The sequence below is a fragment of the Grampus griseus genome, assembly GCF_964374135.1.
Source record: "Grampus griseus genome assembly, chromosome: Y".
Taxonomy (NCBI): Eukaryota; Metazoa; Chordata; class Mammalia; order Artiodactyla; family Delphinidae; genus Grampus; species Grampus griseus.
In genome coordinates, this window is record NC_139016.1 from 15,665,437 (window position 1) to 15,692,655 (window position 27,219).

Sequence of the window (27,219 nt, forward strand, 5' to 3'; positions counted from 1 at the left end):
CTAGCCCGGCCACAACGTGGTCTCTCAAATACAAAATTAAGGATACAACTTTGACCCAGAAGCCAGGGATGCTCTGGATGATGGTGCTTCTGTGTTCCAGATAAGGCTTCCGCCTCCGAAGTGTTGTGACCTTGAGACGAAAGAGTTGTCGGCTGCACTCCGCATTCACAGGCTCCAGCTGTAACTGCAAGACCTTCAACGCCTCCAGCGCCTCCAGCGAGGCGCTCTTCGGGGACGGCCCTGGCTCTTCCTGCCCCTGCTCCTGAGGCTTCTCCTCCTGCTCTTCCGCCACCACCCGCTGCTGCTGCTGCTTCTCCGCCACCACCTCCACCTCTTCCATCATGTCCTCCACAGGCTGCCAAAACACCTCCATGATCTGCGCCACCTCTCCCTCCAACAGGGCCGCGCATTGCCGCACCACCTCCCCGATAAAGATGGCGGCCTCCTCGCCCCACCCATCAGCTAGGGCCAGCACTCTACCCACCTCCCGCACCACAGCTGGCGACCCGCGGGCCCCTGCTTCCTGAGGACCCCCTCCCACACCTAGGACGACCCCGGGTCCCGCCTCACTGCCCATGCGGACCTGGCTCGGAGCTGGGGCAGCGGCGAAGGTGCGGCAGTTGGAAGCTCAGCACGTGGGGCGAGCACCACGCACTCCCAGCAACTACAATCACGCTTCGCTGCGGGCTGAACCGTTCCCAGGAGCCTCTGCGGTGAAGAGAGCTGAAACGCATGCGCAGGAGCATTGGCCACCAGGCATGCGTGTCCAGGTGGCAGGAAGCAGCTCCAAGCCACGCCCAGGCCGCTCGGCCCCCATCACGACCAATCAGGGCGAGGACAGTGGGCGTCACCCTCGGCTGCCTCGCCCCTCGCCCTGTGGAAAGAGGCCGGTCTCCGGGATTGCCGGGTCCGCCAAAACACCCCTTCCGTCCCCCGGACTTAGCAGCCCAGGTTCCACAAGGAGCTCGCCTCCAGGGAGGCCTCCGGCCTTGCGTCTGGGGTGCCTGGGTGCCCTGTGATACCTATGTGGCCTGTGCCAGTTGGAGCCAGGTGTTCCCGCTCCAAAATCAGGAAATCAGAATCCGGTTTGCCTCGGGACCTTTAACCACTGGGAGCTCTCAGAAAATGTACAAGGAAATGCATGGTGGCCGAAGTTGCTGGATACTTTTCTTCCAGGGGACAGAGAGCCCGAAGCTCTGTGGCATGAGAGGGGAGTGTCCGGCAAACCCAGCTCTTTGCTAGACTTGAATTCCTTTGCTCAAGGGCAGAAAAGCCATGCAGTGAAGAGCTCCGTCTGAGTGTCTGTCTCCCCTCTGACCGTAAAAGCATCATGTTGTATCCAAGTTTCCACCTTATCAGGTTGGTTCCAGGGCTTGACTATTTTCCTTTGTGGACTGTATCCAGTGGTGGGATGTTTTGATTACTGGCTCTGTCCACAGTGTGACTGTCTCCATTTGAGTCTGGAACCAGTGTTTGACATTTTCAGCTTCAAACTGAGTCCAGGATCTGGCTAGATCACCTTCAGATTGGGCCCAGGAGTGGGCTGTTTCAAATTCTGTCTCGATCCAAGGTTTGCACGTATCCATCCATTTGAGTATTCAACCAAGGTCTGACTCTATCAGATTCAGGCTCAGACCAAGAAATGATTGTCGGAGATTCAGGTTGGCTCCAGGTTCTGATTTTATCAGTTTGTGTTTGCAACCAAAGTCTGACAGCATCAGCTTCACGCCTAGTCCATGCTGTGACTGTATTAACTTTAGACTGTGTCATGAGTCTGAACGTAGATGATTCAGGCTTTGTCCATTGATGGATACTACCAGCTTCAGACTGAATCCATGGTCTAACCACGTCAACTTCAGGCTGTTCCAAGAGTGGAGTGTTTTAAAGTCTGCCTGGGTCCTCTCTCCCATTTGATCAGGTTTTGTCCAGAACCAAGATCTGGCTGTACCAGCTTCAGGATGGTTCCAGGGTCTGATTGTTTCAGTTTCAGTGTGGGTCCAATATTTGATTGCATCTGCTTCTGGCTGAATCCAATGTCTATCTTTACCTTCTTCAGTCTGAGTTCTGGGTCTGGCAATTTGGAATTTAGTCTGAATCCAGGGTCTGCTTCCTTTAGTCTGTAACCATGGTTTGGTTGTATCGGCTTTTAATTGAGTCAAAGGTCTTGCTGATTGCGTTCCTGACTGGGTCCAAGTTTGGACAATGTCGGCTTCAGGCTGAGGCCACGGTCTGATTGTACCAACTTTAGAGTGGATTAAAGGATCATTTACCTTAGTAACTGTATGAACCAAAAGCCATGTTGTATCTTTAGGGTGCATCTGGGGTTTGACTATACAGTGTCATGTTTATTCAATGGACTCCTTCTACCCACTTGACTTAAGGATCTGATCGTCCTTGTCTTATACTGGGCCAAAGATGTAATTGTATTGACTGCAGATGGAGCTCAAGTAAAGTTCCTATTAAGAGTTGATGCAGTCCAAAATTGAGTTGACTTAGATTCAGGGAGAAGCCTGTATTCTTCTGTCTTTTGTATAGGTCCTTGGGATCTAACTATATTTAAGACAGGCTGAAACCAGGGTTCCAAGGTATCGGTTACCATAGGATATTGGGATCTCTCTTCATGTAGTATGGAATGAGCCCAGAATCGAATTTTATGAACAATTAAAGGGACCCATGGTTGCAAGTTATAAGTTACTGGTTTAACAACAGCATCAACTCTATCAGCTACATGATGTATTTGGGTTCTAACACTCTCCTCACTAGATTGAATTTGCATAACTATTCCTGTTTTATCAGGCACAAAATGGGTCCAAGGTCCAACACCAGGTGTAATTTCTAGCCAGGGTCTAGCTAGAAGTTGACCATGGAAAGGAGCCTTACTAGACTGAACTTGAGACTGAACAGTATTAATCTCAGAATGAACTTTTGATCCATCTATGTCACTTGAAAACAGAACATGTGATCCACCAGCATTACCTAACGGTGGAGTATGAAGCCCAGTTATACCACCTAAAGGTTTAACCCAGGATCTTAGTGAATCTGTCATAGTTTGATACTTATATTTCATTGCGTCTCTGTGAGGAAGGTTCCAGGGTGTAGGTATATCAGGTGTTGGAGTGTTCTGAGGTCCAGACAGAACAGAAGGATCAGAAATATCAGCCACTGGGGTACTCCAGGGCATAGCTGTATGAGAAGGATCCCATGATGTGGCAAGAGGAGAGGTCCAAGATTGTACCATTGGGAATGTGCTAGCGGAGGAGAGCTGACTGCTTTGAAGGCGTAACTGTGTGCTGCCAGGAAATGAGTCTCCATTATTTGACCCAAAAAATACTGGAGGAGGATTTCAGCGCTGTCTGTTCGGTGGGAAAGTACCTAATCTTCTCCTCCATGACTGTTCAGAGAATCCATGGGAGGTCAAAATGGTAGAGGCCCTGTTCAGGCTAAGCCTGTCTTGTATACCACGTCCTACCCCAGGAGAAAAACTGCAGGGTAGAGAAAAAATAGGATCCAGTGGCTTCTGGGGTGCCTTGATTAGCCATCTCATCCAAGATAGGCAGGGGGCTGTCTTGGTCACAAGAACTGGGTCATAACAGGCCACTGAGGACTCACTGACGAGGCCTACCAGTTCCCAGTGGTTGCCAAAGTGACAGAGAACAGGACTACCCTGCTGTATCTGAATAAGGCAACAAAGATAACCCATATATATATGAGATAGATAGGCATATATTAAATATATAAGTAACATATCCACATTACATATAGGTATATAATATAAGTGAATAATAAGATACATATTTATACATTATGTATATGCTTAACATTGTTTATAAGTACATTAAAATATATAAAGTTTATCTTTTTTTCTACCACATATAAATTCCAAATGACATGACAAACAAGTGCCTACTTCAAGGAGGTCCATTAAACCACTTAGGTACAAATAACCATAACGCTGATTAAAAGAGGAAAATAGTAGGGGGAATTTAGAGAACATTATAAAACGTAAACTACATATTCAGCAACTTTATTTGGATGTCACTTATTATCCCCTTAGCTGGATATTTCTAGGCAGACTACCTCTACTGCTTTTAGTCTGGTTCAAGCCATCATTCCTGCTTCCTTCTCACCCATCGTTATCCCAGCATTTGTTCTCATCCAAGCAGGCAGAATGACACTCAGAGTAAAGGCCAAGGGCTTTATGTTGTTACCCCCTGATCTCAACGCTTAACATTTTTCCTTTGTTCATTTTGCTACAATGCAAGCATCGTAACCTCCTGTTCTTTCCATAGTTTCAAAGATTATTTTTAGTAAGTTCTCTACTTCTCAATGAAAATATTCCAGCTTTATTTTATTTTCTTTTTCTTTTTTTAAAAACATCTTTATTGGAGTATAATTGCTTTATAGTGGTGTGTTAGTTTCTGCTGTTTAACAAAGTGAATCAGCTATACATATACATATATCTCCATATCCCCTCCCTCTTATGTATCCCTCCCACCCTCCCTATCCGACCTCTCTAGGTGGTCACTAAGTACCATCCAGCTTTCTTTTTGATCTGAAGAATAAATATCTCTATGCATCTTCTTTTACATAGTGATGATATATGTTTACATATATCTATATGATTATGTAACCCTCATAAAGATTACATCTGTGAATTGCAGTGGAAAAAACTTCTTTTTAAATTAAATTTAATTTATTTTTTATACAGCAGGTTCTTATTAGTTATCTATTTTACATTAAACTTTTATGTATCGTTTAACATGACATCTACCCTCTTAAATTTTTAACTGTATTGTATAAGATTTGTCAATCTGTATACAGCATGTTGTACAGCATATATACAGAATTTATTCATCTTGCATAAATGAAAGTCTACATATATTTCATAGAATTTTACACACATTTTTATATGTCCCCCCAAAGGTAACTGCCCTTATACAGTAAGTACCCAGCAGTCTCCTGGATGACTCCAGATGCAAAAATTGTTACTTTCAGTCGGGTGGATATGTTGATGGTGGCAGAATGAGAGGTCCACCAGCTTAACTGACAACTTCTTGATACTGTTCCCAGAGTTACCGTGGTCTGAAGGAACAGATATAGGAAGGATTGTGAGATATGGGTTATTATGTCTCTTACGTATTTTATACCATAGCTTCCTAAGATTTTTACAGTATATCTTTCAATTTTTTTAATTACATAAAATTCCTGAAATACCCTCACTTCTTTGCTTCCGTCTCATCTCATATACACTTATGTTATACACACTTGGAATTTGTAGCTGTTCCCAAATCCTTGCTAAACAGAATAATAGAACACAGAATAATTGTAACCATTGATAGTTACTTTACTTCCTTAAGGACTCAGTTGTTTCTCCCTGTAAAGTGGAGTAATATGGATTTAATTATTAATAGTTTTTAAACTTTCCATTTTATTTTCTGCTTCATTTGCTTTTTTATATTAATTTCTAAACTACATTTATGATACTACAGACCATAACTTTTGTGGCTCACTCTGATATTGGTATACCCTGCAGTGTCTGTATGAGCAGTTATCACAGCTTTTCGAGAAGAAAAGTGTGAGAAAGCAGTATTTCTTCCCTCCTGATAGGGTATCACAGGATGACCACCCCTGTGTCTCCTTTGACTTGATCTTTTCCAGTCTATAGCCATGTAAGATACCTTCTTGGTCCGTGACTCCTGAAATGTCAGAGTTTAAATGTTTCCTAAGGGAAAAGAAAAATAAAGAACATAATAAAATTAGAGTGAGAAAAACATTTCATTAAACTTCCATTTAAGCCAAAATGTCTACTTACTTAGCAATATAATCCAACAAATTTCTACTTTATATCCCTGTAAACTGAAGTTCTACATTACACACTGAATACAATTTGAGTTTTAGAACTTCAAGCTTCCTTTTTAATATATTTTCCAAAGAAGATAAAAGTCCTTTTAATGCATCAAAATCCAAAGCCAATATAGTTAATTGTAATGAAGGAAATATAAAAAATAAACACAACTGTGATTCTCTTATGGCTCTAGGTATACTTAAAGTTTAGTCAGACAGCTGGCTATGGAGAGGATCCACCACCGACTCATGAATAATAATGCCCTGGCGGGTTTCAGCCATGGATACTAGCCAGGGGGTGTCACTGGATGCTGACGGTGGGGCAGTCATTGGGGTCGATGAGCTTAACCACTGCTTTTGAGAATTAGGTACTAAAAGGGTCAGATAGGGAGGGGAAGAGGTAAACATAACATGAAAAACAACATCTTGTTGAATGACTAATGAAATTTGTCATCCTACATTTTTTATTTGATGAAGAGGGAAAAGAGGAGAATACAGAGAAGAGTGAGAAGGGATAAAGGTTGCAAAAATGGAAGATTAAGTGAAAGAGAAGAATGAATAAGAAATAGGAAATGAGATTAAAAAAATAATGAGAAAAACAGAAGATATTTTAAGAGGTTAAAGAAAAACAAAAGTATCTTCCCCAGTACTAAGACAAAAAAGAGGAGAAAAATCCCAGGTATCTATCACTCACTACCACATCAGTGAAAAAACAGTCCCCAAAACTGGTAGAAGCAAAGCGGAGCTTTCATGTTGGCTCACGTGTATGTGAATGCAAGAGAGGATTCTAGTAGAATAGCTCTCAAGGTTGAGACTGAGATTACAGAGTACAGAATGTCTGACATCACAATAACTACTAGTGAGATAGCTACCTTCCTTCTATCACAAGTAGTCAACTAGAGATGTTATACGTAAGAAATTTAATGAAGTTAAATATTTTTAAATTAAAATTTTTATGTATCTCAATATTAACTTTCATTTTTGGAATGGGCCAAGCAATATCCCAGTTCCACACCATGAAAAAATTATGATCTATTTGGGCATTACCACGTGGCTTTCTTTACCTACTACACACTACTTATTAAGTAAAGGAATTAGGTAGGCCTATATGACCTGACATAGAAGTTAATGAAATACTGATTGATTATAGTTCAAAATAATTTACAGATATGAATACACAAATGATACCATATTTTACTTATACACTTATTCACATGCCCATACCTACTTACTCATCACTCTCAACTCAGGAACACTTATCGTATAAATTTGTAGAAAATTATCTCAAGACCTAAATTCACTTTGCTATGATGGCAATCTGGGGCAAAGAGAAACTATTCAATCATTGTTTGCCAAAGTCCTCACATAGAATGTGCTATATACGGAACACATAAACATGAGGAAAGAAGCTTTTACCCTAATTGAGTTTTCAATTTAGGGGAAGAGTATGTTATTTAAGGTGAATTTCTGCTGGCCAATCCAGTACAAAATCAATTATATGAGAATAAATTTATATTTCATATCATATGAGTCATGAGGTAGCAGCTAAGTCAGCTTTATGATTTGATCAGAAATCTGAGTTCATTCTATCTACTTGGAAAATTTTGTACTTGACATTCATCCTCGAGGTGACTGAAAGATGCTTTCTCTATTCCAAAGAAGAAATGAAATAGGGCAAAATCTCATACCTTCCAGCTGAGTCAGACATTTAAGTCTCAATAAGTAGCCTTTTCTGACACTTCCAGTGCTCCCCATTGTATTTCTCCCTTTATTTCGTACCCTGTGCAAGGAACTACTCTTATCAATTCAGCTTTACAATAACACTCAGAAACATTTTAAAGTAATGAATTTGTAAAAATGACCACTCACAACCAAGAGGAGCACAAAGCTATAATAATGAACTATGGAAAAACTATGGGTATTAAACTTACACTTGAATCAAAATCTGAAGGATGAGTAAAAATCAAGCAAACAAAATTTGAGAAGGGAGTTACTACTCTTTAAATAACTTGTTTAGAGGAAAGAAAGCATGTGGTATCCAAGGTATTTAAAGAGAGCCAGTTAAAAGAAAGTAAAAAAAAACAAGAGAGGGGGAAGCATCATAAGGGCAGAGAAGGAGATACTTACTCAATATAACCCTGTGAGAAATTCTCAGCGCCCCCTCTTCTTCCAGCAGTGGTCATGAAGTTTTATACTGGGTTTTTAATTATTTTTAAAGGTAACAGAAAAATATTCAAGGACTGAGGTGATATCAAGATGGCAAACTAGGAAGCTCCAGGATCCCGTCCCGCATTCCAACACCAACTCAACAGTAATATATTAATTCAAATACCTTTGTGGGAGCTCTAGAAACCAGTCAGGACCTGCAGCAACCAAGCAAGTGCACAATCAGAAAAATCCACACTCAGGATCTTAAGAAATTCCATAGCGCTCTTGTCCCAACTCCTCCCAGTCTCAAAACTCTGCAATTGGAAGGAAACAACCGATCCCCGGTTCCTCCTACAGGATAGAAGAAAAAAAAAAAAAAGAATCAAATGTTCGCCGTTTTATGGGCTGATGGTAGCCAAAGGGTTGGTTTCTGTCCTTACTGACTGAAAGCTCAGAAAGGTTTGGAAGCATGGTTTGGACATAGGTTGGAGGCCACTGAACAATGGCAGGTGCCACAGCATGTGAAAACTGCCGGAATAGTAAAGACCTGCAAATGGCTGAGTACGAGAGATTACGGGAACAGGAATATAATGGAACACCTCAGGCCCTAGGAGAAACAAGACTGGGCCTCTTAGAAAATAAGACATGTAAAAGTAGATGTATATAGGAAACAATTGACAAAAAACTACACGTGGAAGCCTACAGAGGCACATACCCAGAAAAGGCCTGAGAAGACCCAAATCTTCTCTCCATAATAGTTAGTAAATGTCTTCTCCTGCACCAACCCAGACTGCAATGTTTATTACAAATGCCAGATTTTCAAAAAAGAGATAAAAAACAAACAAACAAAAACAATACAACAGGAAAGCATGGCCTATTCAAAGGAACAAAATAAATCCCCCAAAAACCAACCATTCAGATATTAAATCTTTGGACTTATTTGACAAACAGTTTATATTTTCTGCACTGTTGAGGTTGTTTGGCATATAACAATAAATAAAGTTAAGTGTACAATGTGTTCATTTAATACACATATGCTAGAGATGATTCCCAACAAAGAGTTAGCTAACTCCTCCATCATGTCACATAGTTAACCGTTTCTTTCTGTGGTAAGAACAGTTATGACCTACTCTCTTAGCAAGTTTCAAATGCACAATACAGTATTAATTACAGTAACCATGCTGTATCTTGATCCTGCCACAGCTAATTCATGTTATAACTGGAAGTCTGTACCCTTTGACCAACATTTGCCCATTTTCCCCACTCCCTAAGCCCCTGGTAACTACAACCCTATCTGTTTCTATGAGTTCCGTTTTTCTAGTTTCCCTGTATAAGCAGTTACGGTATTTTGCTTTCTCTGCCTGACTTAATTAGGATAATACCCTTGTGGTTCATCCATGTTGCCTTGCCAAATGGCAGAATTTCTTTCTCCCTCATGACTGAATAATACTACACTGTATAGATAGATAGATAACATGATGAATGGAAAAAGATGCAGCGTTTTCTTCATCCATTCATCCCATGAATGGGCATAGATTGTTTCCACCTCTCTCTCTCTCTCTCTTTCGTTTTTTGGTTGCATCGTGCAGCATGCAAGATACTAGTTCCCCAATCAGGGACTGAATGCTCTTGAAGCGCGGAGTCCTAATCACTGGACCTCCAGGGAATTCCCTGTTTCTGTATCTCGACTATTGTTTCTATATCTTGACTGTTGGAGATATTGCTTTGTATTTTCTTTCTATATATCCATAGAAGCTCAGTTGCTGGATCATATGGTAGCTCTATTCCTAATTTTTTGAGGAACCTTCATACTGTTGTCCATAGTGGTTACACCAACTTACATTCCCACCAACAGTGTAGGAGGTCTCCCTTCCTCCACACCCTCTCCATTACTTGCTATCTCTTGTCTTTTTGATGATATTATAGCCATCCTAACAAGTATGCAATAATCGCCCATTGTAGTTCTGTTTTGCATTTTGATGATGATTACCAGTGTTGAACATCTTTACACGCTCTTGTTGGCCATCTTATGTCTTCTTGGGAAAAATTCCTATTTAGTTCCTCTGCCCAGTTTTTAATCACATTGTTTATTTACTTGTTTTTGGCATTGAGTTATATGAGTTCTTCACATACCTTGTATGTTAACCCCTTATTAGATGTATGACTTACAGATATCTTCTCTCATTCCATACATGGCTGTTTCATTTGTTGTTTCTTTTGCTGTGCAGAAGCTTTTTAGTTTAATGTGATCCAATTTGTTAAGTTCTGCTTTTGTTGACTGTGCTTTTGGTGTCATATACAAAACGATTATTGCCAATACCAATATCAAGGAGGTGTTTCCCCTATATTTCCATCTAAGAGTTTTATCGTCCCAGTTCTTATAGACTTACTTAAATCTGTAATTCATTTCAAGTTAATTTCTGTGAATAGTGTCAGATAGGAGTAAAATTTCATTTTTCTCCTTGTGGTTATCAGTTTTCCCAACACCATTTATTGAAAAGACCATTCTTTCCCCATTCAGCATTTTGGTTCCCCTGTCAAATATTAGTTGGGAGATTTATTTCTGAGTTCTTGATTCTGTTCCACTGATCTAGGTGTCTGCTTTTATGCCAGTATTATACTCTTTTGATTACTCTAGCTCTGTGATACTTTGGAATCAGGAAGTGTGATGCCTCCAGCTTTGTTCTTCTTTCTCAGGATTGCTTTGGCTACTCAGGGTTTCTGTTCTTCTGTAAAAATTTTAGAATTGCTTTTTCTATTTCTATAATAAAAGACATCAGAGGAACCTCCCTTGCGGTCCAGTGGTTAAGACTCCGTACTTCCACTGCAGGGGGGCACAGGTTGAATCCCTGGTCGGGGAAATAAGCTCCCGCACACCGCATGGCGTGGCAAAAAAAAATTTTAAAGCCATTGGAAATTTGATAGGGATTTCATTCAGTCTATAAATGGCTTTGGATAGTATGGGAAATTCAATTAATTATTCTGATCTAAGAATATGGGATATTTTTCCATGTTTTTCCTAACTTCATCAAAGCCTTTTTGTTTTAATGTACAGATCTTTCACCTCCTGCATGCAATTTATTTCTAAGTGTTTTATTATTTTGATGCTTTTTGTAATTGGACTATGTTATTTTTTTCAGATGTTTTGTTGTTAGTGTACAAATATGCAATTATATGTAAATTTTGTATCTTGCAACTTTAATGACCTTGTTGATTAGTTTTAGCAATTGGTGGTGGACTCCACAGGGTTTTCTACATATAATATCAAATCACCTGCAAACAAAGATAATTTTGCTTCTTCCTTTTAAATTGGATGCCTTTAATTTCTTTTTCTTGCCCACCTGTCCTAGCTAGGACTTGATGTACAATGTGGAATAGGAGTGGTGAGATTTTACCCTTTCTGCTTAGAGTATGATGTTATCTCTGCGTTTGTATATGGTCTTTATTGTGTTGAAGTATATACCTTCTGTACCCGGTTTATTAGGTATGTTTATCATGAAAAGACATTATATTTTGTCAAGTGCCTTTTCTCCATCTATTGAGATGATTACATTACTTTTATCTTTCATTAATAATGCGGTGTGTCATACTTCCTGATTTGTATGTTTTGAAGCATCCTTGCATCCCAGGGATAATTTCCACCTGATCGTGGTGAATGATCCTTTTAATGAGCTATTGAATTCCATTTGTTAATATTTTGAGAAATTTTGCGTCTATCTTCATAGGTATATGGGTCTATAGTATTCTTTTGTTTGTAGTGTCCTTATCTGGCTTTGGTATCAGAGTAGTAGCCTCATGAGATGAGTTTAGGAGTACTTCTTGTTCTTCAATTTCTGGAATGAGTTTGAAAAGGACTGGCATTAATTCTTTAAATATCTAGTAGAATTTATCAGTGAAACCATGTGGCCCTGGGCTTTTTTGCGTTAGGAGGCTTTTGATTACTGATTCAATCTCCTTGCCTGTTATTCATCTGTTCAGATATTCTATTTCTTCATTATTCAGCCTTGGTAGGTTGTATGTTCTCAGAGTTTATCAATTTGTTGTCATAAAATTGTTCACAATAGTCTCTTAGGATCTTTGTATTTCTGTGGTATCAATTGTAATGTTTTCTCTTTTCCGATTTTATTTATTTGAGTCTTTTCTATTTTATTCTTAGTTAGCCCAGCTAAAGGCCTCTCAATTTTGTTTATCGTTTTTAAAATCTAGCTGTTAGGTTCTTTGATCTTTTCTTTTTTTTTCTGGTCTCTATTTCATTTATTTCTACTCTTTGTTATATCCTTCCTTTTTAAGAAATTTTGGTCTTAATTTGTACTTATTTCCTTGAGGTGTTTGTTCATTTGAGCTCTTTCTTTTTTCATAATGTTGGCATTTATTGCAATAAACTTGCCTCTTAGAACCGCTTTTTCAGTACGCCATTGGTTTTGATATATGTTTCCATTTTCATTTGTTTCAAGATATTTAAATTTCTTCTATGACTCACTGTTTGTTCAGAAACGTGTCGCTTCATTTCCACATGTTTGTGAATTTTCGAACTTTTCTTCTGTTATTCATTTCTAGTTTCATACCATTATGGTCAGAAGAGATTCTGGGTATGATATTAATCTTCTTACATTTGTTAAAACTTGTTTTGTGGCCCATCACATGGTCTGTCCTGGAGGATGTTCTGTGTGTGCTGGAGAAGAATGTGTATTCTGCTGTTGTTGGATGGAATGTTCTGAAAAATGTCTGTTAGGTCCATTTGTTTGAGGTATAGCTCAAATCCAATGTTTTGCTGTTGAATTTCTGCCTGGATGATCTATTACTGTTGAAAATGAGGTACTGGAGTCCCCTACTATCACTGTAATATGTGTTTTTCTCCCTTCAGATCTGTTAGTACTTACTGATATATTCAGGTGGTCTAAGGCAGGGGTCCCCAACCCCTGGGCCACGGACCAGTACTGTTAGGAACTGGGCTGCGCAGCAGGAGGCGAGCGGCAGGGGAGGGAATTAAGCTTCGTCTGCCGCTCCCCGTTGTTCCCCATCGCTCGCATTACAGGCCGAACCATCCCCTCCCACCCGCCCCCACCCCCACCCCCCGCAATTTTTCCCAGTCCGTGGAAGAATTGTCTTCCATGAAACCAGTCCCTGCTGCCAAAAAGGTTGGGGACCGCCGGGCTAAATTATGATCATCTTTGTTTCATTAATGTTTTGGCTACAGTTGATGTTGTTTGATATAACTATAGCTACCCTGTTTTCATTTGGTTTCCATTGAATGTCTTTTTGTATACTTTTACTTTGAGCCTATGTGTGTCCTTACAGGTAAAGTGAGTCTCCTGTAGGCAGCATGTAGTTGGTTGTTTTATTATCCAACCAGCCACTCTATGTCTTTTCGCTGGATGATCCAATCCATTTACACGTAGATTAATTACTGATAGGTAAAGACTTACCAATGCTGTCCTATTATTTTCTGGCTGTTTTGTACTTTCACTGTTCCTTTCTTCCTCTCTTGCTGCTTTCCTTTGTAAATTGATGATTTTCTGGATTAGTGTGCTCTGATTCCATTCTTTATCTTTTGTGTATCTACTGTAGATGTTTGCTTTATGGTTATCATAAGGTTTATATAAAAATATATGTTTTACAGATAATTACATAATTTTATATATAATTATACACATATATATTTTATTATTTATACTATATATATTTATGTTATGACACGTAGGGGAACTTCAAACCCACTTCAAGGTACACTGGCCCAGTTCTGCAGACATCGGACCCAGCTAGGAGAAACCAAATCTATTTCAAGTGACCCATAATCAAGTGGCTCTAAATCCACAAGAAGTACCTCAGATCCAGATCCACTTCAGAGCAAAGAAGACTAACTTCAGGAATCCAGACTCAGTTTAGGCATTCCTCAGCAACAGACCTGGAAATCAGAAACATACTGCAAGTTCACAGGGTAAAAGATATGGGGCTCGCAACCTACTTAAAGGAATCAAGCCATCCTCAGGATACCAAAACTCGGTTTGGAGGACATAGATTCAACTCAAGGAAACCAGAGGTTTCTCAAGTATCCTAACACACCTCTAGAGACCCCAGATTACATCAAGGGACCAAGATTCAATTCACACACTCCCAGATATCAATCTATGAGGTCCCCAGACCCACCCTAGGAGCACTAAGACATATATGGCTAAACACAGACTCACCTCAAACAGACCCAAATTCAACCCAGGCTCTGTCCACAGGACCCAGACTCTGATTACAAAAGCTGACATCAGTTCATGGGCACCAAACTTAGTACATGCATCCCCAGAAAATACTCCAGAGGACCCCAGACACACCTCAGGGACCCCAAACTGATATTGGCCAGTCCTAATCCATCTCAATGACACAGACTTCCACAGACAACATATTGAAAGCCTAGAAACACCTCAGTTGATCCAAAGTCAACTCAGAACATTCAGGCTCACCTTTGGAAATCCCAGGCCCAAGCTCGAGAGGCAGATTCAGTTTGAATAGTCCCCAAATCCACCTCAGAATTGCCAGAACCACCTCAGCAGACTGCAGATCAATTTCAAAGGAACTTGGCTCAGCTCTGGAGACCCAGACACACTTCAGACAAACCAAATGCATCAGGGGGTATCACAGAATAATCTCAGGTGACCCATATTCATTGCCATACATACACCTCAGGGATCCTAAACCTAATTCATAGGAATGAGTTGGGTTAAGCTCAGGCATCTCCAGACAACAGCCATGTCCTCAGATACTCAAAAGAACACTCAGATCCACTTACAGGTCCAAGACGTGTTTCAGAGTGTGTTTGTTTCATACAAACATACCACTCAGGCAGGCCTACACACAGTCCTGGGAACCCACAACAGGTAGCCTAGAATCACCTCAGATACGCAAACCTCTTTAAGCGCAATAATATCCACTTCGTGAATTCAGACTCACCTCAAGCACCCCAGGCAACATACTTGGGAACTCAAAATACACCATAGGGGTCTAAGCCACAACTCAGGGTAAAGTACAGGGGGCCCACAACCTACCTAATGGGACTGAACCATCCTCAAGGAACCTCACTCAGGTCAGGGGAAACAGACTCGACTCAGGGACCACAGAATCACGTCAAGCACCCAAACTCTCCTCTGGGGTTCCCATATTCAACTCACACATGCCCAGACATCCACTCAAGAGACCCAGACCCACCCCAGTGATCCAAGACCTACATACTGGAATCCAGATCCTCTAGCATGACCCCAAATATCCACCAACATTACCCCGAAGTACCTAGACTCAGGTCCCGTAGGACCCAGGCTCAAATCAGGAGGTCACCTCATGGACACCAGACACAGTATATATAGACACATCCCCAAGTAACATTCCAAGAGACCCCAAACATACCATAGGTACCCCTGACACTATCAGAAAACTCTAACCAACTTCACACTTATGGTGGGCTTCTGCAGACAACATAATTGTCCTCAAAACCCCACAAGTGGCATAAAATAGGCTCAAGACATGCAGATGCACCTCTGCACACCTAGACCCAATACTCAGTTCAAACTGAGCAGACTCATTTGAATACTGCAGACCCACCGTGGAGATGCCAGATCCACCTCAGTGAAACCAGATCAACTTCATAGTACCCCGGCTCAGTTGTAGAGACACTAGGCCCACATTAGAGAAATAAAATGCACCCGGCAGGTACACAGGTACACATTTGTCAGGGGACAAGGATTCAGTTTTAGGCCCCAGGCCTAGCACCGTATAGAACCAGTATTGTATAGGACCAATACTCAGCTCAGGTACTTCATAAATCTCCAGGGGATTCAGATACAAGCAGACCCAGATCTACTAAAAGACACAAAACAGTTCAAGATCTGTCAGGTGTGCCCACACAACAGTTGAGACAGCCCGTGACTCTAGGTAATTCAGATCTCTAGAGACAACTCAGACTAATCTCAGGAGACACCTGACCCCCCTACACCTGCAACCATCACAGTGGACTTAGCTTTCCCCGGGCATCCCTGGGTATCCAGAGGGGCAATAACCCAAACGTCAGGAGACTCAAACATCTTCAGGGACGTTTGGGAACTCAGGGAACCCAGATTCAGCTCAGAGGACCAAAGGCAATGTCAGACTCAAACTGCAACTGCAGTCTAAGAGGAAGGACATACCACCCTCCACAAGGGAACCCACACCCACCTAAGGATATACAGACTCAGTTCAGGAGACCTAAATTCAGATGACGGGACATTAAGTTCAGAGAAATCTGAAAAATATGAGGTTCAAGGCAGAAATGAGGATGTGTCAGATCCAAATAAAGGGTCCTAAAAAGCAATACAAGGATTTCAGACCAACCCAAGGGGATAAAGTCTCAATTCAGGTACGTGAAAACAACACTCCAGTAATGCCACACTCAGTACAGGGGTGCTCAGGTTTGCCTCAAGGGACCACAGATCCACCTAAGGTAATCCGGATGCTACCCCAAACCATAACGGTATCCAAATCCATCTCAGAGGAGGGCACACCAACCAGGAAGAAAGGCAGATTCCCACCAGAAAGTCCAGATTCATTTCCCAAGTTCCACACAGGAAAACTCAGACCAAATTCAGGTACACAAACTCAGATACAGCATTCACTGACATCACTTGGGGTGTATAAATATACCAGAAAAGGGCCCAAATATACTTCAGTAAGGCTGAAACATGCCTCCAGGGACCCAGACATACATCATGGACCATACAACCAAGAGGAGAGTGCTGATAATTGTCATTACACCCAGACTCGGCTAAGGTACCCAAGACAACATTACCAGGGTTTTACACTCTCGTAGAAAGAACCAGGCCAGCCACAGTGGAACCACTCCCATATCAGGACACCCAACTCTGTTCAGTCATCCCCAGCTAAAACCCAAGGAGCCATGGACACTATAGGAAACTCAGACCTTCTCAGGAACTCAGATTCAGCTAAGGGATTTCAGACAACATGCCAGGTGGATACGGATCAAACTCAGAGTTTCAGACCAAACTGAAAGGACCAATACCACTAAAGGGATCCCATGCACAATTAATGGGACACAGACCCAGTACAGGGGAGGTCAACTCTTCAGAGGCATCCCCAAACAACACCCCAATACCCACACTCAAAACATATGTCAGACCCACCTTAAGGGACTTTAGACTCACAAGGGACCTAAATTTATCTTAGATTAGACTCAGCTGAGAGGGGGAAGAATCACCAGGAGACCCCAGACAACGTATCAGGTAGTCCCAGACTATACTGGGTCCAGACTCAAATGAAGGAGCCAAAACCACAAACAGTGGATGCCAGATCAACCTATGGATATATTGACTCAACTCAGGCATCTGCAAAGAATACACCAATGGCTCCACACTCAACATAGGATCCTCAGACCCACGTGTGGGATCCAGTCTCACTCTAGAGTCCTAGATTCAGTTGAGGGGACTCAGATTCCACCTTCGGAGATCTCCAACCCAAACCAGAGGGGTGCAGAGTCACCTCAAAAGAGCGCAGTCCCATATCATAGAACACAATCATTTCCAAAGACCCAGGTACACTTCAGAAAATACAGGCCAAATTCAGGGTATGCAGAGTCATATCACCATAGAGTCCACTTTCACATCTAAGTGTCTCACAGCTATATCAGTAAGGCACAGAAATCCTCAAAAAAACACCAGAGAGACTCAGATACTCACAAAATCCCCAGACCCACATCAGGCGGGTGCATACTCAGTTCAGGGATCACATACCCTCCTCAGGGGACTACAGACAGCTTCAGATACCCCAGGTAAGCTCAAGAGATCCCAAGCCACAATCAGAGAACACAAATGCACCTGTAGTTACTGCAGATGCAAGTCAGGTGACCCAGAGTCAGTTTGGGGGCCAGTGATCTATGTTAACAGATCCCACACCCAACTTATGAGACCCCAATTCAGTTAAGGCATGCCCAGGCCACATCACAGGGGTCTTAGACCCTTATATGAAGACCCAGTCCCACCACAGTATACCCATACCCATAACAGGGAACCAAAACCTATTGGGCCCATTAAAAACCGCAGGTAAACCAGATATTCTCAGGATACCCACACTTAGATCGAGCACCTCAAATTTCATGGTAGGTGGCTCCCAGCTCAAATTATGGATCTTCCATCCACATAAAGATGCACGAAAAACTAACACAGAAGATGACAAATCCACATAAGATATTTAGACTCAGCACAGGGACCCAATCAGCTCAGCTCAGTTATCTCCAAACAATACCTGAACATGTTCACACTCAACACAAGGAAACCTAGGTCCACCCTCGGTGACAAAGACCCTCCTCAGAGGTCCAGACTCAGCTCAGGAGATCTACACATTCCTGAGGGTAAGCAGACTCAGTTCAAGGAACAAGGGACAATACCATAGAAGACTAAGCTCAGGAGATGCAAGACCTACTACAGTAAACCTCACACCACTTAGGGCACTCAACTCTGTTCAGGCATCTCCAGATAAAGCCCACCCACTGCAGGGACTCAGTACTCCTCAAGAGATGCAGACTTTGTTCAGGGTGCAACAGACAATATGCCAGGTAGCCTCAAAACCAAGTCAGGGAGTCTCAGACCTAAATGAAGGAGCTAAGGACCCCACCACATGGGATCCCAGATGCACCCAAAGTGATACATACTAAGTACAGGGGACTCAACCTAACTCACGCATTCCCAAATGACACCTCACCAAGTCAGCCTTCCACACAAAGGAACTCAGACCACCCAAAGGGTCCCCAGATGCAGGTGAGGGAACCCTAGGCATGTCTCACATGTCCCATACTCATTTCTGGAGGCCCTGAGAAACAGCAGGTGACTCCAGAGAAACTCACTGAGTTCAGGACACAAAGGAAGGGCCAAGTCCTCCCACAGAAAATCACAAATTGAGGGGACTAAGACTCACTTCAGGCAACCACCACCAATACCCTGAAAAATCCACACTAGGAGTAAGGGGTCTTAGACCTACCTCAGAGAGTCTAGAATCAGCACAGGGGTCCAATACTCAGCTAAGGATATTCCAGATCCAACACAGGGGCATCCACAACAAACTCAAAAAAACACAGAAACACATTAGAGGATCCAGATTCACTTCTGGAGGCACAGACCCCCCCCATAGGGGAAACCAGACACCGTTCAAGTGAGGAAATAACAGGTAAGCCATACACAAATAACACAGAGGTGCAAATATTCCCCTCAGAGGACCCCAGATCCACCTCAGTGAATCTAAGACACAACTCAGGGAGAGCCAGGTACCCCTGGGAACTCCGGTTCCAACTCAGGAATCTCTGACATACCTAAGGACACCCAGAGTCAGTTCAGGTATCAATATACAAGATATATAGGACACAGAACAAACCACAGAGGGCTCAGACCCATGACGAGATCCACCCAGACTTCATGCAGGTGAGAAACACCCAACTCTAGCGACACCTAATAGACTACCAGGAACTGTGACTTATCTCCATGAGACCCAGACTCACCTCAGAATATAAACAAATCTCTGGGTGCCCCAGACCCAACTCAGATGACCCAGACTCAGTTTCTGGGCCTGAATGCTACCTTAGAGGGTCCATACTCAGCTCAAGTATTCCTAACCAATACCCTACTGGTCTCAGAACCTCACAAGAATGCCACTCAGGCATTTCCTACACTTGAAACATACTTCAGGGAACGTAGACACTCCTAAAGACCTCCAGTCTAAGCTAACCAGACTGAGACCTTGGAGAGCCGACCCTACAACCACTTGAGCATCTCAAATTTGTTCAGCCATCCCCACCAGGACCCAGCTCAGAGGGTCCAGCGATCCTCAGAGAGGACACTGTTTCAACTCACAGAATTCAAGACATCATGCCGAATGGACCCAGACGAATTCTATGCAGCCCCAAACCCAGATGTAGAAGCTCAAGGCCCACAATCGATCCCAGTCCCACCTAAGGAGACACAAAGACTCAGCACAGAACCCAGACTCAGGTCAGGCAACCCCAAACAATATACCAGTGGGCCCATATTCAACACAGGAGAACTCAGGCACTCCTCAGAAGATTTGTATTCAGTTCAAGGGATCACAGTCAACAATACAGGTAATCCCAGGCCAAATTTAGTGAGTCACAGCCCTAAAGAAGGGGCCAATTCCCCTCACAGCAGAACCACCTGATGGACTAGGACTTGACTCATACCTGAATAAGCCACACCTTACCAGGCCCACATTTAGCACATGGGATACCAGAACCAATTCGGGAGACCACAGACCAGACCCTCCAAGCCCTGCTCAGGAGAGACATACTCAACAGACCCCGGGTACCGCAGAAAAAAAAAAAGAAGTAAAAGGCAATTTGGGGGAATAATGTGAATTTCCATATAATCAGTAGGGAGAGTTCAGGGACTTTCTGATAGAATAAAAATGGGTAGCAGCAGATCATGAAGCGTTTTGCTTGCTATGCAAATATGCTACTTACTTTATTTTTTAGTGGAATTGTTAAAATAATTTCAAACAGAAACATGAATGTCTACAAGATAAAATGCATATGGTAATTTAATATGATACAAAGTCAGGCAGACAAAAAATAATCTAAGCTTCAAAATTTAGTAGTTATATGAAACTGGGTAAACTACCTAAACTCTTAAATTTACCCAGTCTACACAAACAAGATGATAAAGAATGATCAGATAGGGTTATTGTGAGGTTAAATGATGTACTGAGCACAACGCCTAAAAACATAACTCAGGGTTCAAAACAAAAGTGTGGAAATATTGTAATTACTTTTATATTAAGTGGGGGCCTGAGGTTAATTTGTAATCCTGCCTTTTTTAGAGAGGATCAAAATTATGATACAGTTTTTATATTTTTATTTTTTTGCTGTATGCTGGCCTCTCACCGTTGTGGCCCCTCCCATTGCGGAGCACAGGCTCCGGACGCACAGGCTCAGCGGCCATAGCTCACGGACCCAGCAGCTCCGCGGCATGTGGATCCTCCCGGACCGGGGCACGACCCCGTGTCCCCTGCATCGACAGACGGACTCTCAACCACTGCGCCACCAGGGAAGCCCCGAAACTGTTTGTTTTCAATTAAGTTCCTTTGCATATTTTGTATAAAGTAAATAATCATTGTATACTTGCACTAATAATAAGCCTAAAAGAGCATAGGAAGACATGACAGAACACACACACGATTGTAGTGAAGAATAATTATTAACAAAAAGGTATGAAAAATAATTAATAATTAAATAATTAAAATAATTATTAGAAGTCTTTGGTGGATAACAAATGATTTAACAGAAGACAGTTTACCAATAATTATTCAAGAAGAAGTAGAAACCCCAGACGTAATTTATAGTCAATTCTAGGTGATAGGTGAACTTTTGCTAAAAAAGCTAGTATACTGATGACAAATATAAATAAATACTATTACTCAGATGACAAAGGTTGTGTGTCAATACTGTTTACAGACATAACCTCTAAAGATAGCATGCACAAAATGTATGACAATACAAATGGTAATGAATTAGAAACAGGGCCACTTCCTTTCTGGGAACAACTACTGCAGACTAACTGGTCAAATAAAAATATCTAATAAATATTTTGGGTTGGCCACTGTAGAAAGTGCTTCATTTACTTATGAATTTAACTATCTCATTTGATTATTGCCACAATCCTATTGACTGCTATTCTTATCGTCATTATATAGATTAAAAACTTTTTTTCTCAGGTATGTGCAAGACTTTTTTGAAGAAGAAAACAGTAAAATTCTTTGAAATACTTGAAGAATGACTTGAGCAACTGGAGTATGGCCGTGATGGCTTAGCTGGATTCTACCCCTGCTCCCCTGTCCCACAAGACTGGGGCGAAGGGCTGGGCTGGGATGTGATCTCTTTTGGAAGGTGGACGAGAGCAGAACCACTTTCACAGGGCATCCTTAGGGTCGGCAAAATTCACATCCTCGGGTTGGCAGTGGTGAAGGCATGCATGCGTGCGTGGTGGCCCTCGACTGGGTGCAGTCCTCAGCACCTCAGTGTGTGCGCACGCGTCCAAATAAAGTTTCTGGCGTTCCCCAGTGCCACCAAAGAGTGTCTCCCTCTCTCGGTCTCTCAAAAGACAGGGTGGCCAAGTCAACTTCGTCTTGTGCCATGTGTCAATGTCCGTTCCCGGAGGGACGCTTGTCACCTTATGTTGGCTAGCAGAAAGGCAATTTCTGCCTGCCACTCAACCGTTTGAAAGGCACTATGCAAACGTGTGGTCACACAAAGTCCGAGAACCCGTGGGTGCCAATCACACACAAGGAGAGGTCTTTTGGTGCCAGGCAAGGTAGAATTTGTCGGAGAGTTTAAGCATCCAGAGGAGATCCCAGGAGAGTGGGCCACAGAGGGAGGGAGCAGATACATACAGAAACAAGAACGCGCATGCACACACCACACACACACACACACACACACACACACACCCCACACACACACAGAAAGACAAAGGGGAGACAGACACTCAGACGGAGTTCTTCACTGTGTGGCTTTTCTGCTCTTGAGCAAAGGAATTCAAGTCTAGCAAAGAGCTGGGTTTGCCGGACACTCCCCGCTCATGCCACAGAGCTTCGGGCTCTCTGTCCCCTGGAAGAAAAGTATCCAGCAACTTCGGCCACCATGCATTTCCTTGTACATTTTCTGAGAGCTCCCAGTGGTTAAGGGTCCTGAGGGAAACCAGATTCTGATTTTCTGAGTTTGGAGCGGGAACTCCTGGCTCCAACTGGCACAGGCCACATAGGTATCACAGGGCACCCGGGCACCCCAGACGCAAGGGCAGAGGCCTCCCTGGAGGCGAACACCTTGGGGAACCTCGGCTGCTAAGTCGGGGGGGCAGAAGGGGTGTTTCCGGTGACCCGGCAATCCCGGAACCTGGCCTGTTTCCACAGGGCGAGGGGCGAGGCAGCCGAGGGTGACGCCCACTGTCCTCGCCCTGATTGGTCGTGATGGGGGCCGAGCGGCCTGGGCGTGGCTTGGAGCTGCTTCCTGCCACCTGGACACGCATGCCTGGTGGCCAATGCTCCTGCGCATGCGTTTCAGCGCGCTTCACCGCAGAGGCTCCTAGGAACGGTTCAGCCCGCAGCGAAGCGTGATTCTAGTCGCTGGGCCTGTGTGGTGCTCAGCCCACGTGCTGAGCTTCCAACTGCCGCAACTTCGCTGCTGCCCCAGCTCAGAGCCAGGTCCGCATGGGCAGTGAGGCGGGACCCGGGGTCGTCCTAGGTGTGGGAGGGGGTCCTCAGGAAGCAGGGGCCCGCGGGTCCCCAGGTGTGGTGCGGGAGGTGGGTAGGGTGCTGGCCCTAGCTGATGGGTGGGGCGAGGAGGCCGCCATCTTTATCGGGGAGGTGGTGCGCCAATGCGCGGCCCTGTTGGAGGGTGAGGTGGCGCGGATCATGGAGGTGTTTTGGCAGCCTGTGGAGGACATGATGGAAGAGGTGGAGGTGGTGGCGGAGAAGCAGCAGCAGCAGGTGGTGGCGGAAGAGCAGGAGGAGAAGCTCCAGGAGCAGGGGCAGGAAGAGCCGGGGCCGTCGCCGAAGAGTGCCTCGCTGGAGGCGCTGGAGGTCTTGCAGTTACAGCTGGAGCCTGTGAATGCAGAGTGCAGCCAACAACTCTTTCGTCTCAAGGTCACAACACTTATGAGGCGGAAGCCTTATCTGGAACACAGAAGCACCATCATCCAGAGCATCCCTGGCTTCTGGGTCAAAGTTGTATCCTTAATTTTGTATTTGAGAGACCACGTTGTGGCCGGGCTAGTGCAAGGGGTACCTAACATAGCGGGCCGTTTGGGTACCAAAATGTATCCGTTGGATTGTGCATTGTGGGCACACTCAGGGAAATGTGATCCTGAAATGGTGGGGGCATGCTGATTTTCTGCATAGCAGGAAACAAGACTAGGGCTTTAGTTGCAGAGGTCCAAAAAGGTATTGTCATTAGTACCAGGGCCTCTTGAGACACAAGAGTTGTCTTGTGCACAGGTTCTTCTTGGAATAACCATCAGGGAAAACGGAGGTGAGAGTGGGGAGTTATGAAAGCGCATCCTAGTTAGAGCCAGGAGTGTTTGCTGTGCGGAAGTAAGCTTGTTCTGTCCAGATGGAGATCAGGGCCTCCCTCTCAGAATCGGAGGCTCCCTGTTTTAGTGCACAGATATGCACACCCCGAGGGGCTCATTGTTCCTTCGTGCAGTCTGTATTGAAGGAATAGGACTAGATGCTAGTGGGGCCTTGAGATCAGACACTCCCAGGCCGCTGTCCAGGCTCGCTCTGTTCTCCCAGCCCTTTCACCTCCGGCATCTAGAGGCTCCTTGACGTAAAGCAGTTTGTGAACCACCCCCGGATGTCGGCCATGATTAGCACCCAAGATAAAGACATGCTTAGCTACATGACCAACTTGAAGGTCAGGCTGGGGAGGAGAGGGGAAATGATTTATCCCGGAAAGCAGGAAAGAACAGGTGTGCTGGAGAGAGATTTCACCCTCCGCCTCCACTTTGTCCCGGCAGGTGGAGGAACTCACATATCCCAGTGATTACCGCAAGATCATGTTGTTTTTCCGGAAGAACCCCTATTTCCAGAATGAGGTGGTTGTTAAGGAGTATCTCATTCACGTCACTGGTAAGAGACAGCTCCCTGGATCGTGGGGGAGGGCAGATGGGGTGAGGTGAACTTGAAACGTGATTTAGGCCCTTGTCCCACGCTCCTTTTCCCACAGGATATAGGGCATCTCATCTCGCTCCAATTCAGTGGCACCGTCGTTTTGAAAAGGAGGTGTATAGCCGCAGGCACAACAACAGCGGCCTTAATTTCTTCAACTGGTTCTCTGACCACACCTGTGTAGGATCTAGCAGGATTGCTGAGGTGGGGTGCCTCTGGGCCTCCTCAGCAATGGCGATGTTGGTCGGGGGGAGGGGTGTGGGCCTGGCCTGGCCTGGCCTGTCCCGACCGGGCCCCTTTCCCCTACCAGATCATCGGCGAGGACCTGTGGCCCGATCCCCTGCGCTACTACCTGAGGGAGAAAGGCCCCACCGGGACAGGTCACCGAGAGGACAGGTGGGTAAGGAGCCCAGGGGCTGGGCGCTGAAACGAGTAAGCTGGGTGGTTTATTTCACTCATGGAGGAGTTGAGGCTCAGAGGCATACAGTGACACCAGGCCGTGAGGGCGTCAGGGTGCGACAGCACGTCTGGAAAACTGCAGTGCAGGACTGGTTCTGACTAGGGAAGCTTTAGGCGAGTGAAGCAGCATGAGAGTCAGAGTCACTGAGATTCAAAGGTGCACGTCTCTGAACTGTCATTCCATGGCCATCAACCCCACCCTCAGGCCTTCTGTACCGCCCCCTTAAATTTGGGCTTGCCTCAGGTTCCCCCCACCACCCCGTTTCCACAAAGGTGTGTGAGTCCCCTTTGTGCAAAGCCTTACCTCGCTGTCCCATCATTTTTTTCTGTTTTGATCATCACCGTCATCTTTTACCGTTCTTATGCATCTCCTTCACCTGCCATGGCTATTGTGAGAACAGTGGCCATTTTGCGTCGATTATGAAGAAAAGTTTCTAATATGCGGTTGGAGGAAATGTAAGAGATCACAGGGGATGTGACTCTGTCTCCTGGGCAGGGCCTTAAAAAGTTAAAGTGGTCTTTAGCATCGTTCAGAGATGTTGGGTTATTATGTATGTGCCTGTGTGTGTTTTCAAAGGCACTCCCGATCTTGAGATGCGTGTGATGGAGCATCACCCTTGACCTAAGAAGCTGCTTTGGGTGAAGGCGAACGGTCAACGTGGTTGTCGTGCACACGAAGAAACGAAGAGAGGTCTGGTGGTGAGACGTACAGAGAGGGAGACACCAGTAAACCTGGAATAAAACCGGAAGATAAATAAGCAGCGTCAATTGTATGTGTTTGTGTGGTGTTTGTGCAGGGGCTCAGGGTAGACACATCAGCCCCAGGCAGGCTTCTCAGTTTGCTGCCTGGGAATTACCAGGCCATGGAGAGTTGTAGAGGTGGGGGGAAATCATACTTTGGGATTGCATCAGAGGATGCAGTTCTGCCTGTGGGATGGGGGTTGGGGAGGAAGGAGAAATAAGAGAAGGACTGGTTAACTGGGGCCTGTCATTTTTCCAAGGGAAATGCGGAAGTTCAAGGAAAGGGCCTGGTGAGCAAGGGCCTGAGATTGAAATGCTGGAAGTTAATTTTGTTGGATAGTGGTCCTCCATGTATCCTCACTGTTGCATATCATCAGACACTTTAATGGGATACAACGGGGGGAAGCCTTAGCATTTAATTCACTGTTGGACCGGATGCCCTTCTAGTGCATATGAACACAGGGTCTTTTGCTGAGACAATTAGCCTCTCAGGGCTAGGGTTCCAGACAACATCTCAGGACATGGGGGTGTAAGGTGTATGGAGGACATCTGAGGAGGTGAGGGAGACACGGGTGGGAAGGCAGTGAGGATGTTAGTGTGCTCTGGCAAAGGTGACCAGGGGAAAAGGTAAGTTTGCTGGGAAACGGCTAAGCAAACAAAAACGGAGTCCCTCACATCTGAGTGAGCTCACGTGAACTCTGTTCTTTTTTCCGGGGGACTCAGTTTGGGTACAAAAGGGCACACGGGGAGAGGGGAGAGGTGGGGGGAGTGGGGAGTTGGGGATGTTAAACAGGCAAGTGCCAGGCCACCCAGCTGTGTGCTCTCTGTCCCGTGGCGGCACAGTGGTTAATATCCCTATTTTCAGACAGGCTTAAGCCCTCTGCCCAAGGCCCGCTTCAGGCCAGGTCCCCAGAAAGTAAACATTTTTCTCATGAACAGTCTGGTAGAGGTGTCCCATCCTCGCTGAATGGCTGGGCACACCGTGTTTCAACCACAGAGGCACTGTCCTCCTTCTGGGGCCTTGCCAGCAGTCTGTGCCCCTGAGGCCAATGGGAAGACCTAGAGCATACCGAGCTCACCCAGGAAGTGGTGAGCACTTCAGGTGCTCCTTGCCAAGTGGCTGGCTGCTTCCCAGAAGCACGTCTGTCTCTGGACCAGGCAAAGGACAGACTCTGCCACAAACGGAGCAGGGAATGTTCAATGTTTGTCCCCCCAGTGTTCTTCTCTCTTCCCAGATACAGCGGCTCCAGCACAGGCGTCCCTGAGGGTGGCATATTGACAGTACCATTTCCGTCCCACATGTTGAGCTCTCGCTCAACGACTTTTGGTAGAAGA